Source organism: Symsagittifera roscoffensis, chromosome 8 (genome assembly GCF_963678635.1).
Source record: "Symsagittifera roscoffensis chromosome 8, txSymRosc1.1, whole genome shotgun sequence".
NCBI lineage: Eukaryota > Metazoa > Xenacoelomorpha > Acoela > Convolutidae > Symsagittifera > Symsagittifera roscoffensis.
Window position 1 is genome coordinate 37,637,077 of NC_087069.1, and position 14,133 is coordinate 37,651,209.

The 14,133-nt window shown below is 33.9% G+C and overlaps 1 protein-coding gene across 1 annotated transcript in view; it reads right to left on the reverse strand.

The window, feature by feature from the left end:
* Nucleotides 1-14,133, reverse strand: part of LOC134853644 (uncharacterized) — a 76,040-nt gene that overhangs the window by 40,411 nt on the left and 21,496 nt on the right. The window lies entirely within an intron of this gene.

Genomic DNA, 14,133 nt, shown 5'->3' on the forward strand with positions numbered 1-14,133 from the left:
AGGTTCATTTTATTTGTACCACTGTGTGATTGTAGTAATGCTGCGCCGATGCCAAAGTTTGAAGCATCGCACATCGCATAGATTGGTTGATTTGGATCTGGGATTGTGTTTAAAATTTGTTCAGCTAAAAGTTGTTTAATTTGTTCAAATCGTGTTTGATGTTCAGTGGTCCATTCAAAAATATTTTGTTGTCTGAGGATATTATAGACAGGTCTTAAATATAATTGCATTTTATAAACGTACTTGCTTAAGAAATTTAACATTCCAAGGAATTCTTGGATTCTCTTTTTGTTTGTTGGTGGTTGAAGTTTTTGAATAGCATCAATGCGTGATTTTAATGGAGTGATTGTGCTTCTTTCTATATTATGTCCTAAAAATTTAACTCGTGTTAAAAAGAAGTGTGATTTATCGGGGGCGGCCTTCAGATTTTCGTTGTGAAGTATTTTATGATAAAGTTCTAAAACTGTAAACATTTCTTCTTTTGTCTGTCATTGCATAAAAACATCGTCTAAATAGGTGATTGCGTTTTTCTTAAGTATTAGTGGTCTAAAAGTTTTGCTCATAAAAACTGAAAATGCTGCTGATCCTATGGATATTCCATATAATAGGCGGTTGAATTCATATTGTTGATTTCCAATAACAAATTGTGTTAAACGTCGTGATTGTTCATCTAGTGGCATTTGATTGTATGCACTATTCATATCTGCGGTTGTAAAGTATTTTCCGTTTATTTTTGTTAAAATAACTTGTATTGGTTCAATAGGCCAATTGCGTTTTGATTCGTCTATTAGTGAATTGAGATATCTAGCGTCTAAAACTACTTTTAATGATTCTCCTTTTGCTAGGATGATAACATGGTTAACAAATGTGTTACCTTTTGGTTGTTCTTCTTTGTTTACTGGTGAGATAATTTTGTATTGTTCTAAGATATCAAGTAATCTATTTACTTTGTCGTGTAAATGAATTGGTACTTTACTAGCTCTTTGTTTTTTGAAAACTGCGTCAGGTTTTAACGGGAGATGTAGTGATTTTCCCAACTGATTTTCCCAACATCAAATTTTGATGTTGCGCAGTTTGTTGAATATTTTAACAGTTGTTTTGCTAGTTTGTCAAATTCGATTTGTGTAATTTGCGCGTGTTCAAAGTTAAACATCGTTAAAAATTGTTGTTGTTCTTTTGTGTAATTTGTTATATTGAATCTTGGTTTAAAATATGGTGTTTTTGTGAATTAATCTGTGTTTCTCTTTTCATTGCTTGTTATGTTATTTATGGATAGTTCTTCGTTAAGAATTGTGGATTGACAAATATCTAATAATTGGTGTATATTATTTAAGCGGTATGCTTTTTCATGTACGGGTGATATTGTAGCGTTTGTTTCGCAACATCCTAAAAATCCTAAGGGTAATGTTACTCGATACGGTGTATTGTTATACAAGTGTAGCGAAATGATGTCTGAATTCGTATTTTTCAAATATTTTATAGATGAAATCGTGATTTTGAAAAACTTATGAATGGGTTTGAACTCAAAGTCTGACATAAAGAGTTGTTGTTTATTTTGACGTTTATCATATTGGTGAATTTGTTTTTTGAAAAGTTATATTTATTTCCTGATAGTGGTTTCAGGTGTTTTCGTTGTTGGTTATAAATTGGATAAAATTTTGAAAAGAATGGTGGTTGTTTATTTGATCTTTGAAAAAATGTTAGAGCTGTATTTTTTGTTTTTGTGTTTTTATCTTTGATTAGTATTTTACTATTCAAGATGTTGATTGTTGGTATATAAATGGTATGCCAATGATATTGTGTTTAATATCAGTGATATGAAATATTTGTTTGAATGGTTTGTTTAAAATTTTTATTTTGCTCCATTGTTCTTGTGGGGAGGAGGAATAATTGGACTTTTCCATAATTTACTAATTTTGCTCCTTGTGCTGTTGCTAGTTTACTAGAGGTTGCAAGAGGCGTTAATTTTGGATGTAATGTTTTTATTTCTTTTCATGTGCGAATGTTAATTATGTTTGATTCTGCTCCTGAATCAATTAAAAAATCAATTTCAAGATCTGGTGGTTGAAATTCTTTGTTTCTTGGACTTTCTAAGAGAAATGGTATTGTCCAAATTTTTTCTCTGGGTTGTTCTTTTTGTATATTTTGATAAATATGATTTGTGTTTAAACTTTTTTTTTGTTGTCATTTTCATCGGGTTTATTTACCGTGTTAATTTCGTTTATTTCTTGTACAGTTTGTGTAGTATTGTTGGGTTCAATATAATATTTGTGAAGGAGTTCCAATTGATTTTCATATATATGTGATGTAAAAGGTTGTTCATATATAATAGGTTCGTAGTCGTTTTTGACTGCTATCATATTTATGGAGATGGTATTTTCTGTATCACTTTCTGTGTCTGATGATCCACAGTTTATTTGATTTAGTTGTAGTTCGTTATTTCCTGTGTCATCAATACCTGGGGGGTCTGATGTTGTTTCTTCATTTGACTGTACTTGAATAATATGTCTTTGATGTTTTGGTGTGCTACTTCTGTATCGATGTTTAGAATTATTATAATGGTTATTATTCCTATGTGGTGATTGGGAATAATTTCTATATTGATTATTATAACTTGAATTTCGATTTTGTGAATTATTCCGTAATCTGTTTTGATAATTGTCGTTTGGTCTGTGATAGTTTGATCTGTTATATGAGTTATTTCTTGATCGATTGTTCGGGTAATTCTGATTTCGATTGTTCGAATAACTTCTATTTCGATTATGTGAATATTTTCTATTTCTGTTATATGATGATTTTCGTGATTGATTATTTGAATAGTGTTTATTTCTTGGGTTTGATTGGGAATTGGATCTAGAAACAAATTGTGTTGCATTTGAATTTGATCTCGAATAGTTATTTCGACTATTTGATCGATTATAATGATTTTGTGAAGAATTCTGTGTATTTCTTCGTTCTGGCGATCTTCCTCTATAACTTGAGTTAAATGGTGATTGATTCCTTGTGTAACTGGTGTTGTTCGGAAGTGGTTTTCCTGAACTGTTGTTACTGCATACATTTTTGTTTGGTAGATTTTGATCTTTCTTCATGTATTGATAGAATGATTTATTTGGTTCTTTATACTTTTGAGGTTTGTTTTGGTTATCTTGTTGCTTTTGTCTACATTCGGAAATACTATGTCCGTATCGTCGGCAATAATTACACCATTTTTTGAAAGATGGTTTGCCCTTAAAATCTGGGTGTTTTTCATAAATAATTAGTTTTTCAGTGATTTTTTCAACTAGGTCTGTATCTGATTCCTGTATGTTATTGATATGTGTAGTGTTTGTTTCAATTCGATTAACGTATTGTAGTTTTAGATTTTCTGTTTCTTCAAGTTTCATTGTGATTTCCGCTTGCTCTAGTTTGTTTACTAGTTTTCGAAAATCTAAATCTGGCTCTCGATTTGAAGACGGATGAGATGCTATCTTTTTTATTGCTATTTTCCTTAATTGAGGTGTTAAGGTCATCATCAAGATTTCTGTCATTTTTGTGTTTTTATAGTCATGTGTATTTAGTGAATAGGCTTTTCGAACTAGTGTTTCGATACGTACTGCTAATTGTTTGATGGTTTCATTTGGTAATCTGCGAATTTCATTACATAAAACTCTTTGGTGTTGTTTATTTCTTTCGGAGTCAAACATTTTTGAAAATTCTTGTGTAAATCTTTTCCAGTCTGATTTTATTTCTATACGTAATACTGAAAACCATTTTTGAGCTGCGCCATCTAAGGTTGTTTGTATCAACGCTGTGCGTCGATGTATCCAATTTTGATGTAGTGGCGTATTAATTGGTTCAGCTGTTATTGCATTTAAATAATCTTCTACAGAATGTTGAGGGTCTGTTCCTGTGAATAGCATTAGTGGTTGATTTGATGTTATTGATGATCAACCCATAAGGTATGGATTCATTGTCATCTGTAGTGATTCTGCGGCATTCGGCATTTGCGAAAAATTTGAAAGTTGATTTTTTGTTATTTCGTGTTGTTGAAGGTAATATGGAAGTGGTATTTGATTTTGCATTTGAGTTGGTTGATACAAGTGCATTGTCATTGGGTTTTGTGGTTAAATTGGTTGAAAAGATTGTGTATTAGTTGGATTTGGCATTTGTATTGGTTGTTGATTTCGTGTATCTGTTGGATTTGGAGAAAAAATTCTATTATATGTATGAGGTCGTCGCGATCCTTGTTTGCGATATTCTTGGGTATATGGTGCAAAAATGTCTGGTTGTAAACAATCATCATCAGATAAGAAGTAATCTGTATGATGAGGTGCTTGCTTTTTATTTTTATTTTGTTGAAAAAATGGGTAATTTTCACTATGATCCTGTGGAGGATGTGAATTAGTTCGAAAATTTACTGAGTTGGTTGTTGTCATTGGGTTATCCCAATAGTGAGAACATACGTGATGATTTTTAGTTTTTCGTGGGGGATAGTTTGTTTTTGACGAATGTGCATAACTATAATTGTGTTCTGCAAAAGTGCTTCTTGTGAACGTTCTTCGTGTTTTTGACGGTACTGTCATAGGTCTGTATGTTTGATAATCCATATGTGAATATTTTGGAGCAACCGAAGGTTTAACGGTTGATTGTAAGGTCACTTGTGCCAGTGAAGTGTTTGTATTTTTTGGTGTTGTTAAATTTGGATGTATTGGTGAAATACTTTGTTGTGTAGTTGTTGTTGTTTGGACGATTTCTTCATTTATGAAGTGTGATGGTGTTTGGATATCTTGCTGTGTAAGATTCCTAGTTTCAATAAGGTTTTCATTGTGTATGACAACCGAATTTAAACTATTATTTCGCGTATCAGGTATAAATGTATTGTAGTTTAATGGTGTTGCATCAATGGTTAGTGGTACTACTTTTACATAATCTCTTTGGTAAGATATTGTATTTATTGCTTGACTTGAGATTGATTGTGGGATATTTATAAAAGCATGATGAGACCATTCAGGGTCCCAAACTTAGTCTGACTGTTCTGTAATGGCAGTATCATCATTTGGATTTTGAGGTCTGAAATTTTTTCTTGCTTGTGAAATTAAGTCTATATTATGTGTGAAATAATCTATTATAAACCATGCCAAAATTTTTTGTAAGTCATGTTTTGTGTGTTGTGAAACCTCGTCTTTAGTGAAATTTTCTTTGATTATAGGTAGAAAAGTTGAAAATAATGTGATTTCATGTCGTACTTTTGTATGTTTGGATGTTTCGGTTGGTGAGATACTTTGAAATTCTGTTTTTTCTAATATAGAATTATAGGTATATATTATTGCAAAAACTTCGTTAAACATTATGGAAATTGCTTTTTGTGAATTATGATATTGTATGCTTTTAATATATTTTAAGAATACTTTTGAAAATTCTAATTCAAGATCGTCTGTTTGAATTACATATTTTCGATGATTCGGATTTGGTGTGCTGAATTCTATGGTGTAGATTCCATATTGTTGTGTTAATTACATATATCTTTCAGATAATGTTCAATAATTTGTCTTTTGATTTTGACATCTGGGAATTCTGCTTTGCACGGGCTGATTCCGGGTTCAAACAATTTTACGAGTAAATTCTTGCAAAAATCATGTTGCCCTCTGTTATCGGGTGCATCTATGAGGAAGGGGTAAACTTCTTCGTCATCTGGACTATCGTCACTCTGGGTGTGGCTCATTTTTTCGTTTAATGACTGTTAATATATAACTATCGATGTGTCTAACTGGTTGATTCCAATTATACAAGAGTACTGGTTTGTGTCTATATTGCTTTTTTTATTCTTCTTGTTCCTCTTTTTGATGAATTTGAAGTTGTTTCTGAATCGGAAAAATATAATTGATCGCGAATGGGACAATTTTTATCAATTGATTCTTTTAATTTGTAGAGTTCATCTAAATTGCTGGCTACTGATTTTGAAAATGCGTTTCTATTTTTTGAAAATCTTTTTCGTGTGATTTGTCCTTGTTTGTTTAATATTTTTCTTTTAATTGTTAGTCGTTTTGTTCTAATGTATCCAACTGTTTGTGTATGAGGTGTGATTACAAGATCGTATTTTTGGTTATCTATCTCACAGTTGTGTAAAACGATTGTTTGTTTATTTCCTAGATTTTTGAATGATTAATGTTTAGGATGAGGGATGCAAAAAGTTTTTAGGTGATTTCTGTTTTCTTAGACTGTTAGTCCTCACTATTTTTTGGTTAGCTTAACCTGGGTCTTTTTGTTCAGGGTTGGAGAGAAAAGTATATCGATTCCGAAATATGATTTTTTCCTTTCTCGTGGCTAGTCTAAGCTAAGGTGTTAACTTACTTAATCTTACTTAGGGGTAGTGATTGTGTTCAAGGGTTGGAGAATAGTAAATCGATCCACAAGGTTCAGGTATAATTAGAACGCAAGTAGTTCGTTAGATACTATTTTAAACTTATTAAGTCTAAGATTTATCCTGGGTCGGGTAAGAGGAGGGTTCAAGTGAAGGATGAATAACCGAAGTTCTTCACTGTTTATCCTAATTTGAATGGTTAGTTTTATTTTAAAATTTCTATTAGTCTTGGGTCTTTTGGAAGGGTTGGATAGTAAATCGACGTTTGAGGTCGTTAGACACTTGCTAAGTGGGTGGGGGAGCACAAAATTGTTCTTTTTGATCCAAGGATAGGCCTTGAAGATCAAGTTTTAAACTTAATGAAACAGAAAATTAATTAAGATCCAAGGATAAGCCTTGATGATCTGATTTTAAAATTAAATGAATTTAAGTTTAAAATTGTTTAAATTTATTTAAGAAAAAGTTTTAGTTTTTTAATGATATTAGTGAGCTTATGATTGCTGTTATGTTTAGGTGATGAAGCTGGGACAACAGATGATTTATGATTACTAACAATTTTTTGTCATGCTACTAATTTTTGTTTTGATCAACCATTTTGTGTTATGATGTTAAAAACCAGCATTTTTTCGACATCTTCAGAAAAATGAGTTTTCGAAGAGTCAGTTTTGGAAACCACTTAAGTTAGGTCCTTGAGGTTAACTCATAGAGTAATTTCGGATAGGGTACACCATCTGCTCGTCACGCTATCTTATAATCGGCCGGATAGATTCGTGCAACTTCTTAGTCTAATACCCATCCTATTCTTACTTTTATATCTACTAGTCTCAGAGTGTTTAACTAGTCTCTGCTAGGTTCAATAGATCTAGAGTATACTGGCTTATTGCGACTGCTGAAGTTCTCTTGGAGAGGTAACTAATTTCTAAGTTAAATTCAAATCTCTCTGGTGCTGAAATTACAAGTAGTTTCAGCACTTACAATTGAGTGGGTTGTTAATTGGATGGATTATGATTGGTTAATATTAAATACTTTACAGTGGAAAAAATCTAATTTATCCAATCATAAAATATAGTTTAGATCAGGTTCCAAAATACCACCGTAAGAGTAAAGCAAAGCTTTCAAACAAAACTGAGAAGTTTTGGAACCTTTCATTTCGAAATTTCACTGTTTTAACGAAAAACAAATCCAAGCATCTTAGAGAGCAATCTCAATTTCAACATTTTTCTCGATTTGAAGATTACCGCAATGCAACTTGTTGCAATTTTAAATTTGTCTAGACTGAGAGCGTTAAAATTTTTTCCCTTCCACTTTTGACAATTTTAACAATTATCTGCATTTAATTTGTATCTTTTTTTTCCGGCGGCTTGATGGCGGAACTTGGGGTGGAATTTTTTGTCTATAAAGTATTGCAACAGGAAATTTCCATTTTTTTCTAGAATTACATATTCTTGTTAATCTTTTTTTTCTCTGTTATCTGAAAACATTTTAAAAAAAAGATGATATAACGAAAAAAAACTTAATGCTTTGAAGCGGTATCATTCATCAAACAATGAAATTCAAGCTCACGGTTACACAAAGGGGTGTTGCTGTTTTTGCCTTGAATCTTCTGAAGAAAAACCTTTGAAACATACACATTTACAAAAGAAAGTTTTCCTGGGATAAATAGTGCACCGATTTGAGATGGCCTATATATTTGCTGTAATTTATGATCAGAGGATTAGAGACTGGAATACTGAATATAGTGACGATGAATTGTATTCTGAGGTTCTTGAGTTTCAAGAGAACCAGTTACGACTGAGGTCGTATGCCCGCATTCTACACGTAAGTCGGATCCCACAATTTTTGATGTTCATAATAAAATCGAGTGCAAATCTTATTTTGTCTCAACTGTCTTACAAAATGCTTGTAAGTTTTCATCCAAAAAAAGTTTGTTTCTTATGGTGAGCATTCTGATCTGTATAATCGGGTCTGTCCGGTCTGTCCGGTCTCTCGGGGGTCTCTAGGTTCTGATAATGTAATTGAGGCGGAGTTTTTTTAATTTCAAGCACCAGGTTTAAATTAAGCAGATGCGGAGCCTTAACTGACGTCGCAGGGCAAATCAGTAATGGTCCATCGTTTTAACATCAAGATTCACTGGCAACGCAGATCTTCAACATAGCTCCAGCATAGAACATTATGGACCATCTATATTCTTAATTTAAAGTATTTCAATTTTCGAAGGAATGGATGAGTGACCAGTAAAAGCTTATCATCAAAGCTTGACCGTATTAGCAGATAAAAACTTTTTCACCTTCAGTTTTGCTTCTCATTTTCAATTACACCCTTTGATTAAACCATACGCTTCTCGGGATCGCTGAGATCAAGTAAACACAACGGACGAATTCAAAAGAGTTTATAATATAAGTTTTTTGGGGCGATAGGTTGAGGGCTAGAACCTGGGCAGTGTCGTATTTACAAACATCGCCAAAAAACAGCACAAGGCCAATACAAAGTCAGTACTGTTACAGTACTATGATTTTTATCTCTGATTCGATATCTAATCAGAACTGAAGATACACTGTATAGGGTCTGGTCTGACCAAGTTCGGGTAATTTTTTCGACGCAAACTCTTGTATTTTTTTAAATATATTAATACGTACGAGCTCAACTACTATAATTTTTGAAGCAAATTCAATCATGATTCGAGTTGGAATTTTTGTTTTAAATCTCCTCCTCCTATTTGTTTTTCGTTTTCAGACTTTCTATAATTCACTTCTTCGACGTAATTTCAGTAAAAAGTTTGAAGATGTATAAATCAGACTCGGAAGCTGATGGTCAATTACACTGTAATTCACCAAACAAAAAAATTGAAAATTTGATTGAAATACCCAAATCCTCTTTCAGTCAATTTTTGTTCCGACTTTTGATACTAAAGTAACGGAATCTTTGTGCTCGGGGTGGGATTTTTTTTTCTGCAGACAAACTTCAACTTTTTAACTAGCCTTTTTGATGGAGTTTTTTTAAGTCATCCAAATAGTATTGTTGTCTTGCGGTCAAATTTGAAAAGATATGTCACCTGTGATCATTTTTTGTAAAGTTATGGGGGTTTAAGGATTGCCAATTTGGCCAAATTAGGACAATTAACGCGTGATAAATATCGCGCTATTAACGCGTAAGCGGAGAGTTAATCAGTCTTAAAATCGTTCCAAATTGGTTGAAAGAAGCTTATTTGCCATAATTGATTTCTTACAGGGAGCGAAATTTATTTTCTCGTACTTTATATGGCGTGTGGGGTGATAATTTTCATTTAATTTCATTACATTTAGTTTTTTAAAGTTATTACTGCTCCATAAAGCTTAAAAGGCAGTCGGAACATTCAGAGCTTCGCCCTGATACGAGCAGTCTTGTTTTGCTTTGTGTTTTCATTTTTGTAAATGGTGACGGAAAATTAGTGATCAGGGTTACTTTTTAGATCAATTTCCACTTTTATACTTACCATTTGTAAGTGGAGGTTTCTAGTTCTTTCGAAAAGTATTGACGCCTTGAGGTCAAATTTAGTCAATCGTAATAATTTGGGGCTTGCCAAATATTGCAAAACTTTGACAATATGGACAATCAAAATGCGATTTGCGTGATCTATGATTCAAACCGGCTCAAAAATGGCCAACCAGTCTTTATAAAATTTTAGTAGCATGCATTTTCAATTTGGGCGCAGTTTGCACACTGAGCAGCAATTTCAAAAACAAACAAATATTTAAATCCGTTTTTTTACCAACATTATAGAACCACTGCATAGACTTAGTAGAGCAGGGCTTAGCTTTGATACGAGCAGTTCTGTTTTTTTTTCAAAATTGGCTTCGATTTTTTTTTGTTCGAAAACTTTTGTATTTTGTTATGCTTTCAGCTCTTGTTGGTGTTGAAGCTTCAAAGTTTTATCAACTTTGTTGAAACACAAACTTCATAGGCTGACTGAGAGAATCGAAAAAAATATAATTAAATAAATTTGAAAAAACTAAGAATTAGTGCAGACATTTACTAATGAGAGCCCTGTAAACAAGACTGCTCGTACAGATACGGATTCGTGAGTATCCTAACAGTCCTTGAAGCTATGAAAAATTATTGTCAGAATTTTTCTGAAATCTTTTTTCAAAGTTCTTCGATAAATTTCCTAGAGAACTGAGACTTTTCAGTTGAAAGTGGAGCGTCTGAATGAGTTCTTTGTAATTTTTGGTAGTTTTAACGTTTTGACAATTAAGATTTCCAATTAAAGATGGCATAAAAAAGCTTTGATTTCCATCAATTGGTTCGCTGCTAGAATTTTGATTAGCTTTTCATTTGATGAGCTTGTAGTTCTCATCTTCCGGCATCCACCGGAGAACAAAAGTTTTAAGGTTGTTTAGTACAATGCTGTTGCCCAGTAGTGGATCAGGCTTTTCGCAAAATTTTTCGCAATTTTTACCAAACATCCGTTTGTCTTGTGATACGTTTAAGTATAAGAAGTTATAGCACCGAATCCGAACGGATTGAAAAACGATAATTCACAGTGAACAGAATAACAACTGATCTGCTGAATCGTTTTTTGAGTTCTGAGCTTTTAGCTCAGGTACCTGGTTCTCTTAATTCGTACAAAGTCAATGACCAACAGAAAATAATGCATCACATTGAGAGAGTGAGTAAACAACTTTGGTGAAATTTATCAATCCGTAGCGGATGATGTTCCCTCTGGGAAAATAAATTGAATTCTTAAGTCCTGGTGGGACTGGAGTTAATAAGCCCCCATAGGACTGTTTGAGTTTTATAGTCCTCGGGTGAAACTCTCAGAGCTTTCTCTCTGAGAACCTCGTGCCCTCACTATGTATGTTGTATCCTAACCATTCAAATTGTTTACATGCAAACTTACATTGGTCAAGTGAGATTACCAGGTTTTCCTCGCCCAGTTTCTGTAAAACTGTCTTTTGTGTTTCTTTGCCTAGTTCGGGTGACCTTTAATCACTATTAATATGTCTTTTAAGTAAGTATATGTGTTTTTACAGCTCGTTAAGATCAAATCGATTGCTTTTTGAAATTCTCTCGGCATATCTGCTAGGCCGTAGAATCCCGTCTGGAACTCGTAGGTACCGGTGGCATTGCGTACAACAAGACTGAAATTACATGGTTGTCTGGTCTTTTATCCAAAGAGAGTTGTGAGTACGCGTAGCGTTGTTGACCAAGTGCTGAAAATAGCATTTGGTTTTTTTGTATTCGATTTGACCACCCGTGAAATTATTTTTTCCAGAAGGAGGTCTATGTTTGCCATTTGATTATGATTTTTTGTGGATAAAACTGTTGATCGTACTGAAGTCTAATACCCACTTTAATGTGAGGTCCTTCTTCACGATTATGAATATCGGACTGATAAATTTTTTATCCGAATATTTATCCTGTTTGATAATTTGCTTTTGGTAAACTCATTCTGTTTAGCTCTTTTTCAACCCTTTCTTGTAATGGAATCGGGACCCGACGTCCTTTTTGCTGAATAGCGATTGTGTCTTTTATGAATTGTGTTCAGATTACTTGGTTTTTTGATTTTCCGATCCTTAAACTGAAATGTTTAATGATGTCTTTTACCAACGTTATACTTTGGGGTTTGATTCTTCGGTTTCCCGTATGCTCAGCGTTTCGTAATGTTTTGGTTTTTCTTGCAGTAATCTTTTTCCGATTTTGGTAATAGGCTCCTACCTATTATGTTTTATTTTTGATCATCCACTATGAAAAATGGTGTTGATTTTATATTCCATTCCTCAATTTTTAGTGCAACTATTAGTCTTCCTTTCGGAATAATAAATGCCAAAGTTCTTTGCCGCGTTTTCCGGAGGCATACATTTGAATGTTGTTGATTCGTCATTTTCTGCAATTTGAGTGCTGTTTGAAGTTTAGAAAGGACATCGGGATTCCCGAGTCTTCAATGGCGAAAATTGTTTTCGTGTTTGTTTTTAGTTTAACAATATGTCCGCTTAAATTGTCGGTTTTTTCATCTAAGTTTTGTACCTCGAAGGCCTGAGATATTGCAATTACCGAAAAATCATCCCGTGGGAAATCTTCCAGCGGTTAGTGGAATTTATTTCAGCGAAAGCTACTGGATCGTTTTCCGTCATCTCGTTGGTGCTTTCAGTTTCTTTTTGGCGTTCTTCTGTTCTATCTTCGAGATAATTAACCTTTATAGATCTAGATACTTTCGCAAAAGACCCTCAAATTGCGCATTTTGGGCAAAGTTCAACCATTGCTGGGCATGATTCTTGGTGTTTTTGGCTGCATTGCTGCAATGCTGCAAATGAATGAAGAAAGTTGTAAAAAAAAACATGCCCAAACAATCAAATCCAAAATCAGCATCAGAACAAAATTAACCAAGTGGTGTCAAAGTAGAAAATATCGGAGCAGAAACTCTTCAAGCCGTTATTTCTTTTTAAAATTTAAAACTATTCAAAAATTCTTAAGTACCTCATCCCCTCATAACACTCAGAGGTACACAAACTTTTTCGCTTATCAAACCACGGAGAAAGAAGCTACTAAGCCATATCAAACAACGTCAACCAATTTAGCAGAAAAGAAATTTGAAAAAACCGAGTGTTAAAAATTCAACCCACCTAAAAAGTGCGGAGAAGAACGTAATACTGTGTTTACCTTGAAAAGACCCAAAATTAGGTAACTAAGCCGATAAAATATAGGCCGAAACAAATTGGGCCGAATTAAGTTTTTAAGCGAAGCAAAAAAGGAAAAAGGTCCCAGGCGTACTCGTTACCTCAAGCCCAATTTGAAATAATTATGAAACAAGGTGCCACTAGAGATGATCCCAGACGACATGAGTCCTGTGAACAAACTTATTTACGGGAAAAAAGTAAAGCAAGGGTTTTGCAATCGGGTACTATACTTTTTTCGTATAGCCACACTACTTTCATCGTCTGCCACACTTGCAGCATTGTTTCAGCTATGTGTTATAGGAGTTTACTTGTCCCCTTGTGTTTTGTGTTCCACCTGTGGTGTTTTGTCGACCTCGAAGTCCGCCACCACCTTTTTACGTATACTAGTGATTAAATGAATCACCTCTATCTCGAGGATTTATGTAACGCACAGATTCTTGTTTCAATTTTGCTGATCTTTTGAATGGATTCGTTTTCATGGTTCGCATGTGTTCAATTCCTTTTTTCCAATGGGTTCCCTATTCGTATGCATCTTGTGGGCTTCGTGTTTCCGCGATTTTTTCTTTATTCACGTGGGCTGTAAAAATATCGTGAAAAAACTCGTCCTCTGCATCTCCTCAATTAGCGCGCAATGCTAATTCTTCGAAGTCCGAGTGAATTTGTTTCAATGTTTTGTTTTTCATCTGTTTGCTGCAAATAAAATTACCTCTTCCAAACCATTTGACTCTTTTTGTGATGACAATATCGTCTAGTGTAGTCGTTGTTGCATCGTGTAAGTTGAGTCTTGGCCTTTTCAGTTGTACTTGACATTGGCTTTTCGCGCCTAGACATAGAAATAAGTAGCTCCTTACTTTCGCGTCAGCTTCGTCCCACGGGAAGGAGTTCCACAGTACCCCATTTTGTCTTTCCTTCTGGAATCTGTTTCCCCAATCATTTCGTTTTTGTTTTGATTTCGTACATCTCGATTTTTTTTGAGCTTCATCATCGACGGATATTTCAAGTTCGTGTATGGGTTCTGATGGCTCAACCGAAGGAGGTTTTGCTTGCAATTTGTTTCTTACCTCTATTTCAACTTTTGTTAATACCGCCAATTCTAGTATGGCTGCCCATTCGGACCACTCCAACGGTTATTCTGCCGAA